Consider the following 23,367-nt stretch of genomic DNA (forward strand, 5'->3'; position numbering starts at 1 on the left):
TACCAAAATATGTGCAGCAGGATATTTTACGATAGCAAAAAAGAAGGGGGGAGGGGGCATTGTATGAAGAGTAGTTGAACTGTGATATATTAATATTATTATGCCCTAAGAAATAATTAATAGGAAGAATTCATAAGATTAAAAGAAGTTGTCTACTAACTGATACAGAGCAAAGAACACAGACCTAGAAATTTTTTCTCTTTATAACTATTTATCTACATATATATGTATATATAATGTGAAGGAAAACCCAACATAAAATATGAGAAATCAGATTATTGCAATGACTAATGTTAACTCCAGTGGACTGATAATGAGAGTATTAGTTTAAAAATGTGGAACAAGGTATATCACGTAAGACATGGTCAGTGTGTTCTGTACTTCTTTCATACTGGGAGGAAATATGGAGAAGAGATATCAAAGTAAAAATAATCAAAAATGCTTAGTACTGTACAAGTGAGTACAATAAGATTATAATTGCCCTAAAGAGACAAAGATGATGCTGCTGACTCACTGTCATCAGGGCATATACTTTGAATTTTTTTTTTTTTTAGTATCATGGTAGGATACATGCTGATTTGTACATATACAAAACATTTCCTATTTAAAAAAAATATATGAACAATGTGAATTTGTAAGATAATTGGCCAGAATTCGGAGTCCATATAGTATAGCCAAAGATTGAATGCTTGATGTTGGATTTATTAAAACCTAAAGGTAGTCTATTGCTCAGTCGTGCCTGACTCTTCATGACCCCATTTGGGGTTTTCTTGGCAAAGATACTGGAGTAGTTTGCTATTTCCTTCTCCAGATCACTTTACACATGAGGAAACCGAGGCAAATAGAGTGAAGTGAATTCTCCAGGGTCACACAACTAGTAAGTGTTTGAGGTCAGATGTGAACTCAGGAAGGTGAGTCTTTCTGACTCTAGGCCCACCATTCTATCCGTCTATATCTCCTTTAAAATCTAAAATATGAAACCACTCTATACCTTCACCAAATCAGGGAAATCCAACGCTTCTTTGCTGTTATCTATAACAATGTCATTAGAATTGGACATGAGATAACAATTACTGTTGATCCATTTTCAGCAAAATATATTCTCTAATTAATTTAAAATGTTATGCCTTTAGCCTAAAATCATAATAGTTCCAGAAGAAATGGGATTGAAATGTTATTTGTTGTGTATTCTAAATGGTTTGCAATTTTTCTTACAAATTTCTATAGCCTCAGAGAACCCACAATTCACTAAATAATACCCTGCTATAATAACAGCTATCCTGTCATCGTTTATATGTGACAGGGTAGGTACCTCATAAAAGTGGATGAAATTATTTTAAGTAATACTATCTGACATTGATAAGAAAATCTGTTAAATGATCTGATGAATCCTAAAGTTGGCTGAGAATTATAAGGGAATGAATTTCAGGTCACTGACAAAGACTACCTACCTCTCTTTGGTGACATTAAATTAAAATCCAAGGCTTGTATCAGCAAATACACATACACAGGAGGGCCTGCTGTACAGGTTTTGAGATTTGCTTTTCTAAAAGGAAAGCAACTTTTGAGGGGTCAACAATCAACTTTAATCAAGCACATATATCATTCACTTAGTTTAGGGGAAAAACTCAGCACCCTGAACTTCAGAGACAATATAGAGAAATAAAAACCAACAGAGAGGGCTTATGTCTGACCATAAACAGTACATTCATCACAGATCAACATGATCATCAACAGATTCAACTGTCTATACACATATAGTTACCAGAGAGGGAAGCACCAACATCTAGGTTTTCAAAGTCAGGGGGCTCCTTAGCTGCTACCCAGAGTCTTATCTGGCCAAACAAATACTTCCAGTGAGTAAGCTCCAAAACAAAACCTCACCTCAGAGTATTTACACACTTTTCAGAGTCAGAGGCAGGACCCTCTGACCCAGCGCATCAACAGAAATTAATAAAAGGTATTGAGATCTGTTAATGAGTGGGGAAAATCTCCCCATCCACCATTAACTTTAAATTATCATTGCAAGTCTTCATAAATGTCTTCTATTCATTTGAACAGTTTCAACAGCACTATAAAGACACAATTGAAGGACTGCATTTTCTATTTCAAAATGTCATGTGAAATGTGAAAACTGCTAACTCCCCCAAATTGTTACTTCATTTGTTTTTTCAGTGAAAGTTATTTTTTAAAAACAGATATTCAGGTCATTTTCATTGTACTGCTTGTAAGGACCTGGATTTTATAGACTCAAAGAACAATTTTAACTGAGATTCAACTGTGGTACCTATTATCTGATACTTGTGGTGCCAGATATATGAAGCAACATTGCACAGTGAACCACTATCTAGAACAAAAAAATTCAGCCACTCATAATCACACATACACACACACATATGCACACATATTTTCATGGCTTCCATTTCTACAGTAGTGTCAATATTCTATAGGAAGCCATGTTTTAAAGAACAGAGAAGTTCTGAAAAGTTCCTCATTTAAATAAAATTTTTCATAAATTAAGTCATTTTAAATGATTTTCACGAACATTTTAATGGTTTCTGTTGTGAAGTAAGTTTTCTGTTTCTAACATGTAGAATGATATTTTGGTTTTTGGAAGTCTGAGTATTTCCATGGCAGTTTTTCATAACACAAGCCGTGCTGTATTCTTTTTTTCTTTGTCCTCTAATCAAAACCAATGAACTTTTCCCACTAATTGAGGTAGCTAGGCATAGCTAATGTTTCAGTTAGGACATTTCAAATTAAGATTCATTGGAAGTTTCTGTAAAGATAATAGCATGGAAGGATGCTGCCCTTTGGATCAAAACCCTAGATTCAAGTCTTGCCCCTGATATAGACTAGCTGTATAACCCTGGGCAAATCACTTCAACTCTCAGGCAACCCTATGCATTTATTTTAATTAAAAATATGTTTCATTTCTTTTAATCAGCCCAGACCTACATTCTCCCCTTCTCAATCAGTCTTCCACTCCCCATAGGTAATACAAGAAAAACAATCTCATTATGAATATGTATAGTCAATCAAAACAAATTTCCACATTGACCATTACCAAAAACCATACTTATCTCCTACATTCTGAGTCCTTCACATCTCTATCTGGAGCTGGGTAGCATGTTTCATCATGAGTTCTCTAGAATCTTAGTCAGTCATCACACTGATAAGAGTTCAGCACAACAGTTTGCCATTCCCAGTTACATACCATAACTTGTTCATCTGTCCCCCAATTTATGGGTGCTCCCTCAAATTCGTTTTCTTTGTCACCTCAAAAAGACCTATAAATATTTTTATACATTCTTAGAATTTGTTTTGCTTGGGACTAATCTCTCTTTTATCCCATTTTCCTCCTAAATCTCCATCCCTTCTTCTTCTCTTTTTTTCTATTTCCATTTTCAGTGAAATGTCTTTCTATATCCAATTCTGTATGTGTGAGTCTCTCTGTGTATATTCTTCACTCTTTTTCACTAGTTCAGATGAAAGGGACATATAAGTGTAAGATATTCTCCCCTGTTCCCTCCCCTTTGTTTGTTTAAATGTCTATTATGCACCCTGATTAGAAGAGATTATTTCCTCTAATCTTCTTTTCCCTTTCTACCCTCCTCCCAATGTACGAGCCTTTCCTTTTCTTTCTATCATTTTCTTAAGATCAAGATTTAATGCAACCCATCCCAGAATTGATTTAATTGGATTCCCTCAATGAACTCTGATGAAGATAGGGTTCAAGTGGACACATACATCATCTCCCAATGTTTGAAAGAAAGCAGTTTATCCTTGTCTAATCCTTAATATTTGTTTATTCATGTTTATCTTTTCATGTTTCTCTTTACTCCTGTGTTTGAAGTTTTTCTACAGCTCTGATCTTTTTTATCACAAAAGCTTGGAAGCTATTTTATTAAAGATCTTAAGCACTGTATACTCAGTTTTGCTTGGTAAATTATCCTTTGTTGCAAGCCCATCTTCTTTCCCTTATGGAACACTGCATTGCATTTTCTCTGCGCCTTTATAACAGTAGCTGCTAAACTTTGTATGATCCTGACTTGGTACGTGAATTCTTGCTTTCTGACTGCCTGCAGTATTTTCTTCTTTGACCTGGAAGAGCTGGATTTTGACTATGATATTCCTGGGAATTTCATTTTGGGGTTTCTTTTAGTAGGTGACCAGTGGATACTTTCTATTTCTTCTTTGTCCTCTACTATGTAGTTTTCTTTTAATACTTCTTTATAAATTATGTCTTTTGAGGAGGGGGGGTTTATAGCATTCAGTGCTAATAAATCCTAATTTATTTTCCTCTAGCTGTTTTCCAGGTCCACTGTTTTTGTTGTGGTTTTACATTTTATTCTATTTTTTCAGATTGTTGACTTTCTTTTAATATTTCTCATTCATTATTAAGCAATTGGCTTCTATTCTAATTTTTCAGGGCGTTTGCTGCTTGGACAAGGTTTTGTTGATTCCCTTCCTAAATTCTTTCTTCCATAAATTTCAATTCTTTTCTAATTTTTTTTTAGAGCTCTCATTCCATTTAAAAAAATATTTTAAAACGCTTTGTTTTCATCTCTGCCAGAAATTCCAGCTGAGCTTATGTTAAGCTGTGTTTTTCTCTGAGGTACTGCTTGAAGATGTCTTGGAGTCATTCTCATCTTGTGCATTTGGGTCTTAAACATCCCTATCTAACCCCATACATAATAGCTTATCATGGTGGGTTTTTTGTTTTTTTGTTTGTTTTCTTCTCATTCCCTATTTCCTGACTTTAGATTTGATGTTAGGTGGCTGGACTTAGTGGTACTTCTGGAGGGAAGGTCTGGGCTGGTCCTGTTGTTGTTTTCTTAGGGATATGTGCAGTGTTGCTCCAGAATCTCAGAGATGGGCTGGAAACTTGCAAGTTTTCAGTGTTCCCAAAGTGGTCTGATCCAGGAAAAAGTATGATTGCTGCCCCCCAGGCCTGAGTTCTCGAAGTTCCTGACCTAGGTTTGGGTTTATGCAAGAGTACACTGCTGTAAAATTTATTCTCTATCAACCAGTTGGAAAACTCTGCTGGTTCAAAATGGCAGAACTATAGGCTCATTTATGGTCTAGGATTCTTGCCTCCGTAGGCTAAACTAGGAAATGGAATTGAGTCCCTACTATGAGTCTGAGGTCCAAAATAAACTGTTTCTGAACTTCTTCCTTTCTTTGTACACTATCCACATCCTCCCTACCCAGGAAACAAACTCCTTCCCCATTCCTCACCCCAGATCACAAATCCCCTTCTTGGTCTACCCTGGATCTGTGACTCACAGATGCGGGGAAGAAAATGCCAGTTTGCACCTGTCCCTGTCATAATGCCCTGGTATAGTCTGAGAATATCCTGGTCTGGGTCTGGACTCCCCTCCTGCCCTGGTACACAGCCTCTTCCTGGGTACTAGAGGGCTTTTTGGGGTTGGGCTCCTGGCCTAACCCTGGTCCTAGTGTCTGCAGTCTCCCTCTCTATTTCCCTATACTCCTGGTCTAGACAAAGAACTTGCTGGAACTCTAAGGATTTCCTCATCAGAATTTAGTCTGGTGCATTTCTGAGTCAATTTGTAGGAATTTGTGAACAGCCGCTCATCTCCTTACTTCCTTTTGTTCCTCCATCTTGATTTTGCTTCCATCAGCCCTTCCTTTTCCCTCCTTAAGTTTCTAAAGTACAGATGAGATACTGATCTACATGAATAGAGAGATTTTTTCCATATTGAGAGTATCTCATGTCAATGAAATTATTGGTCTTGACTAAAGCAAGTAGAGAAAAATAACAAAATGGCTAAAACTCTTTGATATTTTATGTCATTTGATTATTATTTAGAGAATTCAAAGTTTGCTGTCAAATTTCAAAGTCAAGATGACATCCCCATCCTCTTTCCTTCCTTTCAGGAGTCTAACTCTCTACTCTGGAACATGCACTAGATGGGACCTCACTGAGGGGCAAAAGAAAGCAAAGAGCAGATTATCTTAGATCATCATATCTTCTACTGGACCATAAAATCCATAAGGGTAAGGGGTCATTTCTTATTTAGCTTTACCTTCTTATAGCACAGGGCATACAGTAGACACTTAATAAATGTTGGCTGAATGAGTGACAAAGCAAATGAACAAAGGAAGAGTCAGCATTGACTGAATGAAAAATAAAGGTATAAAAATAATTTACCATTTTAATGGAACTATGATTATATTTAAGGATTTTAATTCTATAAAATGACCAGGGCTCTCAGAGATACAAAATTTTAAAAAAACGAGTCATTATAAATGACTTAAGTATTCAGGTTCTGATCAATATAAAAAAAATTATGTGACCTGGAATATGCAAAGCACTTTATTTTGTATCAGTAGCAGCAATAAGAAGTGAATGAAAGCCAGTTCTTCAGCATGGAAAGAAGGGGACAGACATGCATGGTAGAAGAAGACTAGGACCAGGGAACCAGCTCAGAGAACTGCAGAACAGAATTTCATGGTACAGAGTATGGGAGGAAATGACCAGGAAAAAGCTCTGCAGAGGGGTGGGTAACACTAAAATCACCAGGTGCTCTTTAGCATTTTTTTCAGTTAAGGGTAGAGAACCCGTGGCCTCAAGACCATATGTGGCTTTCTAGATAGATCCTTGGATGCGGCCTTTTGACTGAGTACATTTTTACAGAACAAATCCTTTTATTAAGGTGACCACTGGTCAGCTTTGGGATGTTACAACTAGATACAAATATAAAGAATTGTATTGGATTTCAAGGTTTACCCCTGGAAATCCAGTATAAGAAAAATAAAATGTTTCTGTAAGAAGCAAAAGCAAATCTACTGGAATTTCCAACAGCCAAAATACACCTGGAGTGATTGTGCCACTTCTTTAAAAAGTACTGGAATTCCGAGTATTTTGGAAGTCTGAAATGTCAAAATTGAAGCAATGTGGCTATGAGAAGAAAAAAAAACTTTAATATGATTACAGAAAAGTCAATTTCTGTAGAAAGTTCCTGGAGCTATCAAAGCAATCAATAACTAGAAAATAACAGGATATGACAATAAAGAATTTTTTATACAAGTTGCTCATAAAAGTATATCATGCCACTGAAAAATTCTTTATGTAAATACTTTTTGAGTTGGAAATAATGCCTTCATTTATGGTATCTGCAAAACAAACTCCAAATCTTCCCCCAAATACATTAGTCACAATTACACTTAATGTGAACAAAATAATGATATATAGGATCATGGGATTTTGAACCAGAAGGGACCTTAAAGACTCATCTACTCTAAGGTCATCATTTTAAAGTTGATTTTTTGAAGAGAATATCTATTATAGTTTGAGGAGAATAACAATTAAAGAACTGTCAACTACTGAGAAAATTCACAGGAATTTATATAGATCAGAATATTAAAGGTTTAGGGATAATCAATCATTTAAGAAAAAAAAATTCAAGTATGAAAATGTTATATGGCTAGAAGAAACCTTAGGAAAAAAAACCATTTTAACCAAATGTTTTGCTTTACATGTTCAGAAACTGATGAAATGTGGCAAGTTTCTGGCTTTGGCCAAGGTCTCAGAGTCAGGGGGAAAGCCAGCTTGTGGACCTGGGTCTTCTGTGTCCCTGGACAGGGTTCTTCTCACTACAACATGTATGCTTACTACACAAAGTGTAAGAGAGAGGCCACGGTTCTCAAATTCTAAATAAAAAATACCTGGTTAACAAAACTGATTTAATTTGCTAATAGATGACGTATTTATTGCTACATAGCAGCAGGAACAGTAACAACAGGCCTAAAAGCAGGTTCTATCAGAAAAGTAAATGAATGAACAGGATAAAACTATCAGTAGTAAGTGAGAGCTTATTTGTAAATGAGCTAAATTACATTAAATATGTTGAAATATTAAAAAAATACAAAAAGCTTGGCTCAGAACACACTTTTGTTCCTATTTAGAAGTGCCAAAATGTTGAGATGAAAATAACAAAGATAAAGAAAAATCTGACTATCTAACCATAACCTGCCTGCCTCCTCTGGGGAATGTGGGTGAGAGAGGAAAAGAATGGAGAAATGTGAGCCATCAAGTATTCACGGAAAAATATTTTGGTTATTACAACCACCACAATTTGAGAACTATAAATGTGAAATGTAAATTGGTGGTCATTCCTGTGGTATTCCCAAATTAGATATTTTTAAACTGCTCCCTGCCAAGGTGTTTCTATAAACATGCTAGTGGATTGATATCTGAGAAAAACCCAGAACTGTATATTTAGTAGTGGAGGTATCATTAAGAAAAACAAATTGAAATATTTGGAAAGGGTAGTATTGATTGATCCAATGATAAACAACTTCTCCTGGAAAAGTCAGACAAGCATTTATCACTGCTATTCTGGAACAGAAGGCCTTCAGCATGTGTGGATTCAGGATTTGTTCCGAATATTTGCACTGAGCTGTGCCAGCCCATGCCCTCTCTCTGAACAGTTCTCCTCTTTGCTTTATCAAATCCCATGGGGGCACTGAGTTCCTTGCAAAGGCAAGAAAGGTATTTATATGGGCATGGGATAGGAGCAGACGGTGGCGAACAGCACGAGTCTGTAACATTGATTCCATATTTTTTATCCACGGCAGCCTATTTTAGTGGATGTGGGAGAAGGCAGCTCTCAGGGAGGTCAGGAGATGATTCTAACAGTCCAAAATCGGAGAGGAGGCACCTCCTTTCATATATACGCTAGAGAAAAATATGAATTAGCATGTTCTTCTTTGAAAATGCAAATGTCCCTTTGGAATGTTAAGCCTAATTCATACCTAAGTATAAGTGACTTTAATCTTAATCAGATCAGCAGAATTCAAGAAATAGGATTTCTAATGTCAAATAACAGGGTGGAGGGAGGAGGAACCTAGGAGAAAAAATGTAGCCTGGCTTGTGAGAGAGGCCTCTGGATAGCCAGAGGAAGGTCCAAGGCAGCAGAAGGGAGGGATGGAAGAAGGTGAGTAGGAGAGTAACTGTGGGACTAGAACTCTTCGTTAATTAGAGAAATGGGGGAATGACCTGCCACTTACTACTGCATGTAAAAAGCATTTTTTCTCATGTAAAACCTACAAATAAGGAATGCCAAGAGTAGGATGAGGGGAGTGACAGGGAAGGAGAGATGCACGATTAATCCATCAACCAACAAGCATTAGTAAGTGTCTATTGTGGTACTCCATACCAGATGCTGTGCTAAATTCTAGGGATATAAAGACATATCTGGTGTGTAGGGTATCAGGACTGATTTCTGGTCTATGGGAGAATCTGAGCCTTTGACACTCTGTGTTGAAGGTAGAACTTTTTGTGTAAAAGCTGAGCAATCAGTTTTGTTGCCATAGCCCAGAGTGGCTGTACCACTCTGGGTAGGCAGTGTCTAGAAACACCTTCAGGGACTCTAGGCTGCAAAGTAACACACGTACATACACAGAGATCAAGGCATGCCTCAGCCTCTAGGAAGTAGGGCACTGACATAGGAAGAGAGGACTTGTGTCTATGCTGAGAAGTGATTTTTCAGCTGATGCTGCCTTCCGGGGTACAAGGGTTCCTTAATGTGGTGAAGTTGTAGGGTAATATAGATACCTTACTTCCGACATAACAGTTTCATGCATTGAGATTAATGACAAAGAGTAAGATTTATAAAGATGAAATATTTACAATTATTCTGGCTAAAGAGATAAGACTTTCAAGCATGTCTATAAGAGCATAAAACATGTAAAATCTCTGGTTCATGAGACACGAAGTCTGACTGACAGTTTCAGATACTGGGGACCTGGTGCCAATTTAAATAAAGAGGTTGAAAACATAAGTTTCACCTAAAGGGGAGAACCAGGTTTAACTAACAGCTAGTGAACCTTCTTAAATCAAACTAATTGAGACAGAAAGGAACAAAGCAAAGGCAAGATAGGATTTTGAAGGAGTCAGAGTCATAAAAATGTCTAGGAGGTAAAGGAAGCTTCTGTTAGGTCATTCACTGCAAGAAAGCTTGAAATCCAGGGACAGAAATCTTTGAATAAATGAAGGGAAGGGTACCTCTTCACTGACGGAGTAACAGGTGAGGATAGGACCACAAAAGGACCCGGAACCACTGAAAACTTCAAGAGCATCAGAGATGCTCCTTTAGTGCAAAAAAAGACCCAAAGCCCAGCCTTCTAAATGCCAGGGGCTAGAGACAAAGTTCTGAGCTGCAGATTCTAAAAATATCAGCCTTGGCCTTTGGCTAGAAACACTTTGATCCCACACCTAACTCACACTGAAATAGAGCTGGAACTCCCAGGAGAAGATCAGGAAGAAGGTTTTGGCTAGAATATAGCAAGGAGTTAAGATTAAGAAAGAGTGAGGACTATTTCTTCTTACATCTTACATAGACAGACAAAAGCAGATATTTAAAAACTCCGCAACTTTGAAATCTTTCTTTTGTAAGACAATTTTAAAATAGGTGGATACATCCCCATAGTGATAAGCAGGGCCAGTGATATACGAACATCTTAAAAATGGATACTCTGGTTGTGTGCTATATTTTGGGATAGCCTTGTAAGGGAAGGATGAAGATCTACCTACCTTTCCACATGACAGGTTGGGAGAAGAAAGTCTAGTTTTGAGGTTGTAAGTTAGTTTAGCATAACATATTACTCAATACCACATATAAGCTGCTTTTGATGACTATAATGAAACAAAAGTGGGTATTACCAGGGTACATTTGCTTTTTTTTTAACTATTTCCCTTATCACTTATAAACACAATATGTACCACAATTAAAACACATTGGCTTGTCAGACACAGGTTTTTGTACAATGCCACATGTGGTGGTGCCACACAGCAAATTTCACATAAATCTGTTAAAAATTACAGAAGAAATGCTATTTAAAAACTTCTGTTTACTATCATTTTGTTTCAAGATGGATAACTGGGGGCACAAATCAAATCTGAGGAACATCCTGAGAGTCTTTAATAAGTTACCACATTTTATCACAAACCAACTTCTTGGAAAGGAAGGGCAGGGCAGATATGCAGGAAAAAAAAATCTGTAAAGCTGAGTAGACAAGAAGAAAATTGATCCTGCAGTCCACTAAAACTTTCAGAACTTTTTCAGACAACTGTTGCCTAACTATTCTTCCCCCATCTTATTCTTGTGGAATTCATTTTGGTATCCAAGAATATGATTTTTACATTTGTATCTGATGAATTTCACCTTACTGGCTTCAACTGAATCTTCTACTGGTCTTTTTGCATTTGGATTCTGAAATTGAATGATAAATCTTTTTTAGTCTGACTATCTGACTAGTTCTGAATCCATCTAATTGTCTAAATCTGCATTTCTCTAATTCTCCCCAAAATGATAAGATACTTTATTAAAAGACTTTAGTCACTGCTCAAATTTTGGGCATTACTTGACTTTTGAGTCCTTTGTCAAATGGAGGGTATACTCTAGGGACCTGTAGGTTCTCAGTTCTTCCAAGGTGGCACAATCAAGGGAGAGGAGTTTACTCCTCTCCTGGCCTATGCTCTGGTCTGAGAGCAACCACAAGCTCTTCTGCCCAGGATGTGCAAGAAGGGTTCCATCTTCACAACTGCTTCCAGCTGTACCATGCCAGTGCTCCTCCTCATCCCAGGGCCTCCATTCAGGGCTGAGATTCACATCAGCTTCCTGATTCCCCCAGGGTCTTTAGGCTGAGGGCTCCAAAAGTGGAAGCTGCAGTTGCCTGGAGCCAGAGCTAGGGCAGGACCTTATTCCCTTCTCACCCAGGTGAAAGAGCTTTCTCACTGACCTTTGAAGCTGTCTCTGGTGTTTGTGGATTGAAGAATCTGGGAACAGCAGCTGCTACCCAGGATTCCATGCCCTGAAGCCTGCTCTAGTTCTGTCCCTGCAGTGCTGCATGACCAAGGCTGTGCTGTGCTCTGTGGTTGCACTCCGCTCTGAGCCTGGTGCAACAGACCTTTCCTGTTAGCCTTCCAGGCTGCCTTGGGCTGGAAATCTCTTTCACTCTGTCATTTTGTGGCATCTGCTGCTCCAGAATTTGTTTAGAATCATTTTTACTGGTATTTTGTGGGATTTTTGGGGAGAGCTAGCATAGATATGTTCTTCTACTCCACCATCTTGGCTGTGCCTAGGCAAATATTTCTTAATATTAATATGAAAAAAGTGTATCTAGAGAACCCCTAAAAGGCTCTTGGGAATCCCCCTTGGACCATGCTTTTGAGAACTATTGATCTATGCTGAAATCCTCCTCTAGTGCTTAATCATCTGATGTTGGAAATCCATGGTTTATCTATAATATTTCAGAAGTTCTACCATCAGAGAGCAAGTTCCTACAGGATTTAAAAATTTCAGTACAAAGATAGATCTCCCTGGATGACACCAAGGATCAGCTTTTGAGCCTGTGCTTTTTAACATTTTTATCAATGACTTAGATAAAAGCATAGATGTCACGCTCATTAAATTTGCAGATGACACCAACTTAGGAAGGTCAGCTAATACAGCTTGTGGTTGCTCTCAGACCAGAGCATAGGCCAGGAGAGGAGTAAACTCCTCTCCCTTGATTATGCCACCTTGGAAGAACTGAGAACCTACAGGTCCCTAGAGTATACCCTCCATTTGACAAAGGACTCAAAAGTCAAGTAACTGGCTGGGAAAATGCCCAAAAAAGGGGAAAAAATAAGACTATAGAAGGTTACTTTCTTGATGAGCAGGTATTTTCCTCCACCCTTTTGGATGAGAAAGAAACAAAGCATACCATTAGAGAAAGACAACAAAGTCAAGGATTCTTCATCTAAAACCTCCAAAATAGATTTGCAATGATCTCAGGCCATGGAAGAGCTCAAGAGATTTTGTAAATCAAACAAGAGAGGTGGAGGAAAAACTGGGAAGAGATATGAGAGCAATGTAAGAAAATCATGAAAAGTGAGTCAACAGCTTGCTAAAGGAGACCCCAAAAAATACTGAAGCAAATTAACACCTTTAAAAATAGACTAACCCACATGGCAAAAAAGGTTCAAAAAGCCAATGAGGAGAAAAATGCTTTAAAAATCAGAATTAGCCAAATGGAAAAGGAAGTTCAGAAGCTCACTGAAGAAAATAGTTCTTTAAAAATCAGAATGGAGCAGATGAAAACTAATGACTTTATGAGAAACCAAGAAATTGCAAAACAAAACCAAAAGAATGAAAAAATTGAAGACAACGTGAAGTATTTCATTGGACCTCGAAAATAGATCCAGGAGAGACAATTTAAAGATTATGGAACTACCTGAAAGCCACGATCAAAAAAAGAGCCTAGATATCATCTTTCATGAAATTATGAAGGAAAACTGCCCTGATATTCTAGAACCAAAGGGTAAAATAAATACTGAAGGAATCCACTGATCATCTCCTGAAATAAATCTGAAAAAAAATCTCCTAGGAATATTGTAGCCAAATTCCAGAGTTCTCAGGTCAAGAAGAAAATATTGCAAGCAGCCAGAAAGAAACATTTTGAGTATTGTGGAAATACAATCAGGATAACACAAGATTATTGTTATTATTATCCACATTAAGGGATAGAAAGGCTTGGAATATTCTATTCCAGAAGTCAAAGCAACTAGGATTAAAACCAAGAATCACCTACCCAGAAAAACTGAATATAATACTTCAGGAGGAAAAAATGGTCATTCAAAGAAATAGAGGACTTTCAAGCATTCTTGATGAAAAGACCAGAGCTGAATAGAAAATATGACTTTCAAACACAAGAATCAAGAGAAGCATGAAAAGGTAAACAGCAAAGAGAAGTCATAAGGGACTTACTAAAGTTGAACTGCTTACATTCCTACATGGAAAGATAATATTTGTAACTCTTGAGACTTCCCTCAGTATTTGAGTAGTTGGAGGGATTATATACATATAGACAGAGGGCACAGGATGAGTTGAATAGGAAGGGGTGATATCCAAAAAAATAAAATTAAGTGGTGAGAGAGGAGTATATTAGGAGGAAAAAGGGAGAAATTGAATAGGGCAAATTATCTCCCATAAAAGAGGCAAGAAAAAGCTTTTTCAATGAAGAGGGAAACGAGGAATGTGAAAGGGAAAAAGTGAAGCTTACTCTCATCACATTTGGCTTAAGGAGGTAATAACATGCACACTCAGTTTGGTACGAAAATCTGACACTATAGGAAAGTAGGGAGGAGATAAGTGGGCTGTGGGGGGATGATAGAAGGAAGGTCAAATAGGAGGAGGGAGTAATTAGAAGTAAACATTTTTGGGGAGGGACAAGGACAAAAGAGAGAATAGAATAAATGGGAGACAGGATAGGGTGGAGAGAAATATAGTTAGTCTTTCACAACATGACTACATGGAAGTCTTTTGCATAACTACACATGTACACATGTATAGCCTACACTGAATTGCTTGTCTTCTCAGTGGGGATGTGTGGGGAGGGAGGAAGGGAGAGAAGTTGGAACTCAAAGATTTAGGAACAAATACTGAGAATTGTTTTTGCATGCAACTGGGAAATAAGAAATACAGGTAATGGGGTATAGAAATCTACCATGCCCTACAAGAAAAGAGAGAAGATTGGGATAAGGGAAGGGAGGGGTGTGATAGAAGAGAGGGTAGATTGGAGGAAAGGATAAACAGAACGCACAGTGTCTTGGGGTGGGGGAGGGGAGAGATGGGGAGAAAATTTGGAACTCAAAATCTTTTGGAAATGAATGTTGAAAACTCAAAACAAACAAATAAATATCTGCCATTGAAATACTCCTCCCTTTTCCAAGTACATCACTGTGTGAGGTCACATTTTCTTCATATAATTGAACCAAAACAACATATTGCAATAGAACTGAATGCAGAAGCAGATAGGAGAATTCAGCTGTCTTCTATTAGATCAGGCACTATAGAATTTTGCAAAAATATGTAAAATGATGCCACTCTTTTCACTACATTTTTTTTGTTGTTTTGGAAAAGTTTGCTTTTTTTAAATAAAAAATATATATAGTTTTGGGGCATGTAATAGGTTCATTATTGTTACTTTTAAATGAATATTTAAATAAATATTTTTAAATGTATAGACTTTAATTTTTAATATTGCAAATACTGACAGATAAAATACATAAAACAAAAGCTCTTTGGGGTCCTCAATAACCTTAGAGAATATAAAGGAGTCTTGAGATCAAAAAGTTTGAGATATGTTAATGTAGGTAAATGCAGGTATTCAATAAAAGTTTTTTGAATTAGTCTTGTATTGAATGTAATGTGGTTGAGTAGGAAAGGAACTGGATTTGTAGTTAGAGGACCAAGGTTCAAGTCTCATTGTTGCTTCTTTAATGCATGTAATAATAGCTGGCTTTACATAGTGTTTTAAAATATATAAAATGCCTTACAAAGACCTCATTTCAGCTTCACAATAGTAGCTGTTTACTACAGTAGTACTATAGCTTCTTGAAGAAGCTACTATAGCATTATTACCTCCATTTTATAAGTGAGGAAATTCAGCTCAAAGAGGTACATTGATTGACCTGTTCATGATTACTTGGATAGGAATTAAGAAATATGATTCAAACCCAGGTCTCTCCTGACTCCACATCCAGCATGCCTCCAACTATACTGCATTGAATCTTTTCAACACACAAGTGAACAATGAGTTTGCCTATTACCTCTGTGGGGCAGTTAGGTGGTGCAGTGGACAGAGGGCTGGATCGAGAGGTGGCAAGAATTGAATTCAAATTCAGGCTCAGACTCTTGCTAGCTATGTGGCCCTGGGCAAGTCACTGAACTTCCTTTGTCTCAGTTTCCTCATCTGTAAAATGATCTGGAGAAGGAAAAGGCAAACCACTCCAGTATCTTTGTCAAGAAAATTCCAAATGGGGTCACAAAGAGTCACACACAACTGGACAACAACAAAAATTACCTGTCTTCTTTTCTCAGCTTGAGTTTCCTTATTTCTAAAAGGAAGGAGCTGAACTAGATCACCAAAGCCTCTTCTAGACTCTTCTAAATCCTATAACTTAGATGTATTCTAGGTGCTGGTGAGTAACTGCATATAGAATACTAATAGTCAAAAACATGAGAAAATTATAAAATATAATTAACATTCAGCCCACAGTAAATATAATAGTTTTTCTTTGAGGATTCAATTCAAGCATTCAGTGAGCATCTACTGTGGGCCAAGCACTGTGCTAGGCACTGGGGATACAAAATGAAACAAGTCCCATCAACACACACATAGGTAAATCAATACAAAGCATACAAAATGACAGATATGGTGGAAGCACTAAAAACCAGAGGGTTCAGTAAAGTCTGCTGTAGGATGTTGTAATGCCAATGCAATAGCCATAGCAGCCTCTATGGATATGCAGGCATATTTCCAGGGTAAATTCACAAATATAAATAACTCTTTCTCAAAGATGAAACCAGGATATGTATTCAGATACGAGAAAGCCAAATCCACCATAGTAACAAGTTTATACACATCACCAATCTAGGGAGCACCAATATCCCCAAGTCTTCCCTCCCTTAAGCCTCCCCACAAACAAGCTCCCCTAGGCAAAATTCCTCTCTTTCTCACTCATGCTACCTGCTTTCTGCCTCAGCTCTGCTTCACTCTCACTTCCTGCTCCACCCATTCAGCAAGCTCCTCCTACTATGGGCTCCAATGTGATCCAGGCTGTGGGCTGGGCCAAAACTAAAAGCAGGTCACATGGGTCTATTAAGGGGCAGGGAAGATCTTTAAATTCCCTTAACGTTACAGTTGTACAGTAGTACTTGACTGGAGTTTTGAAAGGAGCCAGGGATTCTAAGGGGCAGAGAAGTATGCAGGGAGTGTTCTAGGAATGGGGGGAAAGTCTGTGAAAAGACAGAGATAAGAAATGAAATGCTACATTTAGGGAAAAGCAAGTATAGGGAATATGTGTGAGAATGAGTAATGCAAAATCAGTCAGGAAAGACAGGCTGGAGAAAGAGGGGGAAGTACTTTAAATCCCAAACCCTGGAGGTGAGAGGGAGTCAGAGAAGCTTTTTGAACAGGGAAGTAATACAGTCAGATCTGTACTTTAGGAATATCAATTTGGCAGCTGTACGAAAGATGGACTTGATATGGAGAAGTCAGAGGCAGGGAGAATTAAGATGCAACTACAAAAGTAGAAGGTGAGAAGGGATGAGACATGAACTCACCTCACTTGTCATGTGAGTAGAAGAAAGGGGATGGTTGTGTGAGATGTTAGGGGAGTGAAATCAAAAAGACTTGACCACCTACTGTGGTGGCAGGGAAGAAAAAGTAAAGATTCAAGGATAATTCTGAGGTTATAAACCTGTCCGTCTGGAAGGATGGTGGTTCCTTCAGCAAAAAAAGAAAAATTAGGAAGAGGGTGGGATTTTATTCATTTATTTATTCATTTATTTAGTGGGGAGAGGAATATAAATTCTCTTCTGGACATTCTGAGTCTGAGATTCCTAAGGGACTTGATTGAATAAAAAAAATATTTATTAAGTACTTACTCTATATTGGGAATTGCTAACTGCTAACTGCTGGGGATAACATACAAGAAAACAATGTCTTCAAGGAGCTTACATTCTAATGAGGAATGGTGGGCAATGCACAAAGGGGAGCTAGAAGTATGTAGGGTACATACACACACTGCATGGCTGGGAAGTGAAAGAGGCCCCCTTCTGGGCAAAATAAGGCAAAAGTCCACTTATCAGAGGCCAAAGTCTCAGGGCAGCCTATGATTCAGTGGGAAGGAGATGAGGAGAGTGACTTGAGTGCACCTACACAGAGATATCTGGTAGGGATTTGGTGATGCAAGACTGGATCCCAGAAGAAATAACAGAACTGACGTTTAGATTTGGGAAGCATCGAGAGAGAGTATGCAGAGAGATGCCTGAGACTGAGCCTCAGATACGAAGTTGGGGTGGGATGGGGAGGATGAATGGTGATCCAGTAAAGGAGATTGAGGGGATGGTTAGATAGGTAGGAGGAGAACCAGAAGAAGAGTAACATGAAAACCTAGGGAGGAGAGAGCATCCAGAAGGAAGAGATACTCAACACTGATAAGTAAACACCACTGAGAAGACAAGAAGGATAAGAACTAAGAAAAGACCACTGGATTTAGCAATTAAGAGACTGGTGATAGTCATGGAAAGAGGAGTTTCAAGGGAGTGGTAGGGCCAGAAGCCAGGCTGAAAGACTAGGAGTGTGGATGATGTCAAGGAATGGTATGAAAAGGCTATAGCCTTGTCATGTTGTGAGGGTGAAGAAGGCTTTCAATGTATTCTGTAGATCCCTTGTGGTGAACTTTGGGGAGCACCTAGATGAAAGGGCCACAAGCTGGGCAGGAATGGATGGATTGCAACCTGCATCACTATAGAGAACTCCTGAATCAGTCAAGGAGATAACATACGTTTGAGCATTTTGAGGAAACTTGTAGTGGACCCAGTCAGCATGACTGAAAACAAGTCAACAATACTTAACTGTCTGTTTTATCTTAGGTGCTACAGTGGGCTCTGGCTCTAGGCATTACAAAGAAAGGCAAAAACCGTTCCAGCTCCAAGAGCTTGCAATCTAATAAGGGAGACAACATGCAAACAACTATGTAATAGACAAGGACATTTAAAGGACAAGTTGAAGATTATTTCAGAGGAAAGCAAGGAGGCAGAAATAAAGAGGGAGAGCATTCCAGGCATGAAGGACAGACAGTGAAAATGCTCGGAATCTGGAGATGGAGGATCTTGGGCAAGAAAATGCCAGGAGACTGGTGTCACCAGATCATAAAGTACGTTGAGGGTCTTTAGGCATAAAGGGCCATGTTATGAAGAGCTTTAATGTCAAACATAGGATTTATATTTGATCCTGGATGTTAGGAGCCACTATAATCTGCTGAATAGAGTATGACCTGGTCAGTTGTATGCATTAGGGAGATCCCTGTGATAGATAAGTGGTAGGCAGACTGGAGTGGGAAGAGACTTGCAGCTGGGAGACATTCCCAGAATAAGCTCTTCATCAGTCACATTAACTAGACAAAAACAATGACAATCTAATCATTGCTGAGGGAAACAACAACAACAACAAAACCCTGAAATTGTCACAATTACTTGAAATATGCTCCTCTATTGCCTTAAGTGTATATTGTGCCTTCAGGTAATAAACAATGATAATATTCTTCTTTTTTCTTAAAAGCCATCACTTCTTTTTCTTTTGCTTAAAATAAAGTGGGTCATCTATAAAAACTTCCACATCTTTACCCTTTAAAAAAACTCCAAAACTAGAAACAATTTTTTGACTAGTTTAACTTGCAAGAACTAGTTGACACCAAGGAAAATGGAAATTTACTAACTGGAATATAACAAAAATTTTTTGCATTCTTGATAAATGGATTTGAAAAATGAGTACCATAGTTTAGTAACTGCTTCTTTCACTGGAAACCTACATCTCTTTGAGATGTCCTTTTTTCAGTGATGACAACAATTAAAACTAATATCAAAATAAATTGAATTTAGAACTAGATCTTCAAATAGCTCTATCATTAAGTACTGAACCAAGATTTAAAAAATAATGAAGTATATTTACATTGTTCTCATTAGTGAGAACAATGCTGTTTTTAGAAACAGCATTACTGATAATTTTAGTCATCTACTTTTTGTACCATTAACAAATAAATAATTATTTTAAAAATCTTATTTCAGTCTTCTTTTTGAAAAATTTCTATTTTTGTGAGGTTTATAATAGAGAAAGAATGGTGGTTTACTAGCATATATGTATATATTTTATAAATAATCATATACATATATACACACATATGTACACATATACTGGGGAGGTGTATGCTCCAAAAACTTTCAGTGATAACGATGAACATTCAAAAAACCATCTCTAGCTGATGAAGCCTTATCTGTCCTTTACAATTCAGCTGAAATATCACCTTTTCCTATGCATGAATGCATAAGGCATTTATTAAGTACTTACTGTTTACAAAGCACTGTGCTGAGAGTAAGAATAGAAATGTAGGACATGCTCTCCAGGAACTCACGTTCTAAGGAGGGGAACAATGCATCTAGAAGCCTAATCCTCTCAGCCTGAAGTTGACTTCCTCTCCTCAGATCTCTCAAACGCTTACCATTTATATTCTATTTTGTACTTTATTTGGGGGTATCTATAATCTCCTTTATTAGACTCTGTTTCCCCAGTGCCTAAAATAGTGCACTGCACAAATAAAAGCTTATTAATGTTTGTTGAATGAAAATTAATAAATCTTACTCATGTCTAAAATCATTGGGTGTTTAATAATAAAAACTTAGTGAGGTAATAACAGTAAATTATGAGGAGCACACAGAAAATTCATCCTTCATATAAATGGACAGAAAGTAACAGAGAAGCCTTAGTTGGTTCAGCATATCTTCACTAAACCCTGCAAAATCTAGGCTCTCTTGTGAGTTTTTACTTCTATAGCAATTTTTTTCCTCTTCTAAATTCTATCATAAAAGACCAAAAAAGAGAAAAAAGAAAAACAAGAATAAGCTCTGTTTGCAGATCTGCACTGTGTTCATGCAGTCTAGGGGAGAATGTAGTAAACAAAGTTTCTGCAACCATAAGTGATGCTTAAAGGAAAATTAAATCACTGAGTGATGCCAGAACTGATTATTCCACTGCACTTTAAAAGCAAAAGGCTGCCATCTATGAACCCAAAGTGGTTTCATATGGACAGCCACAGTTGTGGTTTACTCTTGAAACTGTAACCTGTCAAATTAGAAGCAGGCAATGTCTTAGGCCTTTAACGGTTCCACTTTACTGTCTACAGTAAAGTTATGTCTACAAGTTCAGCTTTCCCCTACCCCCACCCCCCAGCTACAGTGTTTGTTATTTGGACAAGGAGCATCTCAAGGCTACTCTTTGTCATCCAGGCAAGAAAGGTTTTTACAATAACAAAGCAAAGTTTCGTGAAGTGACCCATCTAATTTGTGTGGCCTTCACAGAGCTGAATTAGTTTTCTAACTATTTAAGATGGTCATGAATATGCTGGTTACACTGTCCATAATATGTGTGTGTGCATGCGTGTTTGTGCATGTATGTGCATGCATGCATGCATTAGCTATACACCAAGGCAAAGTACCTTATGAGTACATTCTTGGTCTTTCTACCTTGTAAATCTCAGCACTGCTATGAGTTTACTGGCACCTTGTTGACTCATCATTTTCCAGAATAACAGGACCATTATCAGGAGTTCAGTGTTTGCTATGGGGATCTCAGGATCTGTTCTTTCTCTGGTTGTGGTGGGACGCCCTTCCAGGCAATGGGTTTGGTTAATAGAGATTTTCCAGGCAAAACTGAAAAGCTATTTGTTCAATTTCACTAATGCTCACAAGTCGTGCTAAATATTCCTCAATACACAGGAGTGAAAAACGAATGTAAAGTAGTGCAGAAGCTCATGACACATTTTGCTGGCTTGAAAATATAATTTTAAAAAAATGTTTTAAAAATAAAGCATAAACAATATTTTCTTTCTGGATAATGCATCACAAATGAAACCATGCCACTAAACAATCATATCCTGTTTAGGACATAATGACATCAGAAATATGTGTTTATCATCTGCTTTGGACAACTTAGCATGTTTTTGGCCCAAGGCAAAGTGGAACTAAAACCATTTGCAGTTGTCCAAAACCAAGATAACCACACATTTCTGAGGTAATTGATACCTAAAAGGAACACTGCCTTTAGATCACAGTTCATGATCTAAGCATACTAATTCTTTAAAGAAGGTTGTTAAAGTTTATAAAGCATGTATGTCTATTGGACTTCCTCCAAAACTTAACATGGGATAATTATATTCCACTGCATGGAGAAACTATGATAAAGTAGGCAACTTAACACAATAGCCACCCATCCTTTGGAGGGCTGGCATTACCTTGTTTTCCCACTTAAAAAAGCAGGGCAGAATTAGTGATTTCTTGAAAGCAAAATTATAATAATAGCAATAAGAATTAATATTTCTCATATCTGTAAGATGTACCAACAAAATTAACCATGATGAAATTCCCCTGAGATAGAGAAAAGGAATGTTATCAGTCCATTTTACAGGTGAGGAAACTGAGCAGCCATCAAGAGAACAGAATCAAGCCTTCAATTCTGGAGATAGGTTGATGTTCAGAACTGCTGCTAGCAAACAGCTATCACTAACTTGAAGTTACAGCAATATAACTATATAAATCAGAGAAAGATGGCTGAGTGCCCAATATCAAATGCTGTCTGAACATTAATTTTTTATCACATAGGCCTATACCTAAAGTGATCAAATTTATCTTTTTTTAACTATTAGGTTAAAAAAGTAGATATATATTTAAAAAGTGGTCATTAATGAACTGCAATGCATACTATATTCACAGTGACAAGAGAGTCAATACATTTTTTAGGAAAAAAGAACAGGATGGAAGCCATAACTCCTGAACCCATGACTTTTTTTTCTGTGTTACCACAGGTAAATCATTTTACCTCTCTAAGTCTAAGTTATATCATTTGCAAAATGGGGGTAGGGGTAGGAAAATGGAAAGGTCCTTTCTGCCTCTAATATATTATGACTTCTTTACATTAACTTTTACATAATATCTGTTTTTTAATGGAAAAATGGATAAACTTGTTTCATTGACAAAAAGGCCATTGATACAAGAAATTTTTTCTTCAAGATCAGCAGGAGATGTCTCCTATGATTAAAGAAAGATAAAAATGTAGTTATTTTTCATCTAGGAAAATGTGAAAGAATGACTTAGAGAAAAAGTAAGGAAAAAAGGTGAAAAGGGGAAGGGCAAAGTGAGAAGCAAATATGAGCAGATCGCAGGTTAGAGGAAAAAGGAGAAGGTTATAAATAAAAGGAGAATTGAGGAGTAGCAAGAATAACAGAAGAAAAGAGCAAAGGAGAGAATGCCAGATGGAGACAATTCCTACTGCCATGGCAGAAAAGATCACAATGGGAGGAAAAAGGAAACCCGAAGTTTTTTTGATGCAGTCTAAAAATAAGATATGAGCAAAATAGAAGTATCAAGGAAAAATAAACACAATGTCAGTACTTCTGAGCTGTACATGCATATACATATGACTTTGTAAATATAATCTTCAACCATGCTATAGGAACAGACACACGAATGGATACATGGGCAGAGGAAATGTCTACACACCGAAATGGGAAGGCCTACACATCTACCTCTATCTATCTATTTATCTATCTATCTATCTATCTGTCTGTCTGTCTGTCTGTCTATCTATATGGCAAGAGTAGGCAGAAATACTCTGCTAATTAAATACAGAGCTAGCCACATTGCTCATATGACCACAAGAAAGGAATATTAAGCAGTAGTTGACAGAATGCATTTTAAATACTCTTGGAGGCCATTTTTTGCTTTGAAGAAGATAAGC

The 23,367-nt window shown here is 37.4% G+C and overlaps 1 protein-coding gene across 13 annotated transcripts in view; it reads right to left on the reverse strand.

Annotated features, from left to right (window-relative positions):
• The window catches only part of SUPT3H (SPT3 homolog, SAGA and STAGA complex component), a 654,394-nt gene that overhangs the window by 162,110 nt on the left and 468,917 nt on the right, over nucleotides 1-23,367 (reverse strand). The window lies entirely within an intron of this gene.

The sequence above is a fragment of the Notamacropus eugenii genome, chromosome 2, assembly GCF_028372415.1.
Source record: "Notamacropus eugenii isolate mMacEug1 chromosome 2, mMacEug1.pri_v2, whole genome shotgun sequence".
NCBI lineage: Eukaryota > Metazoa > Chordata > Mammalia > Diprotodontia > Macropodidae > Notamacropus > Notamacropus eugenii.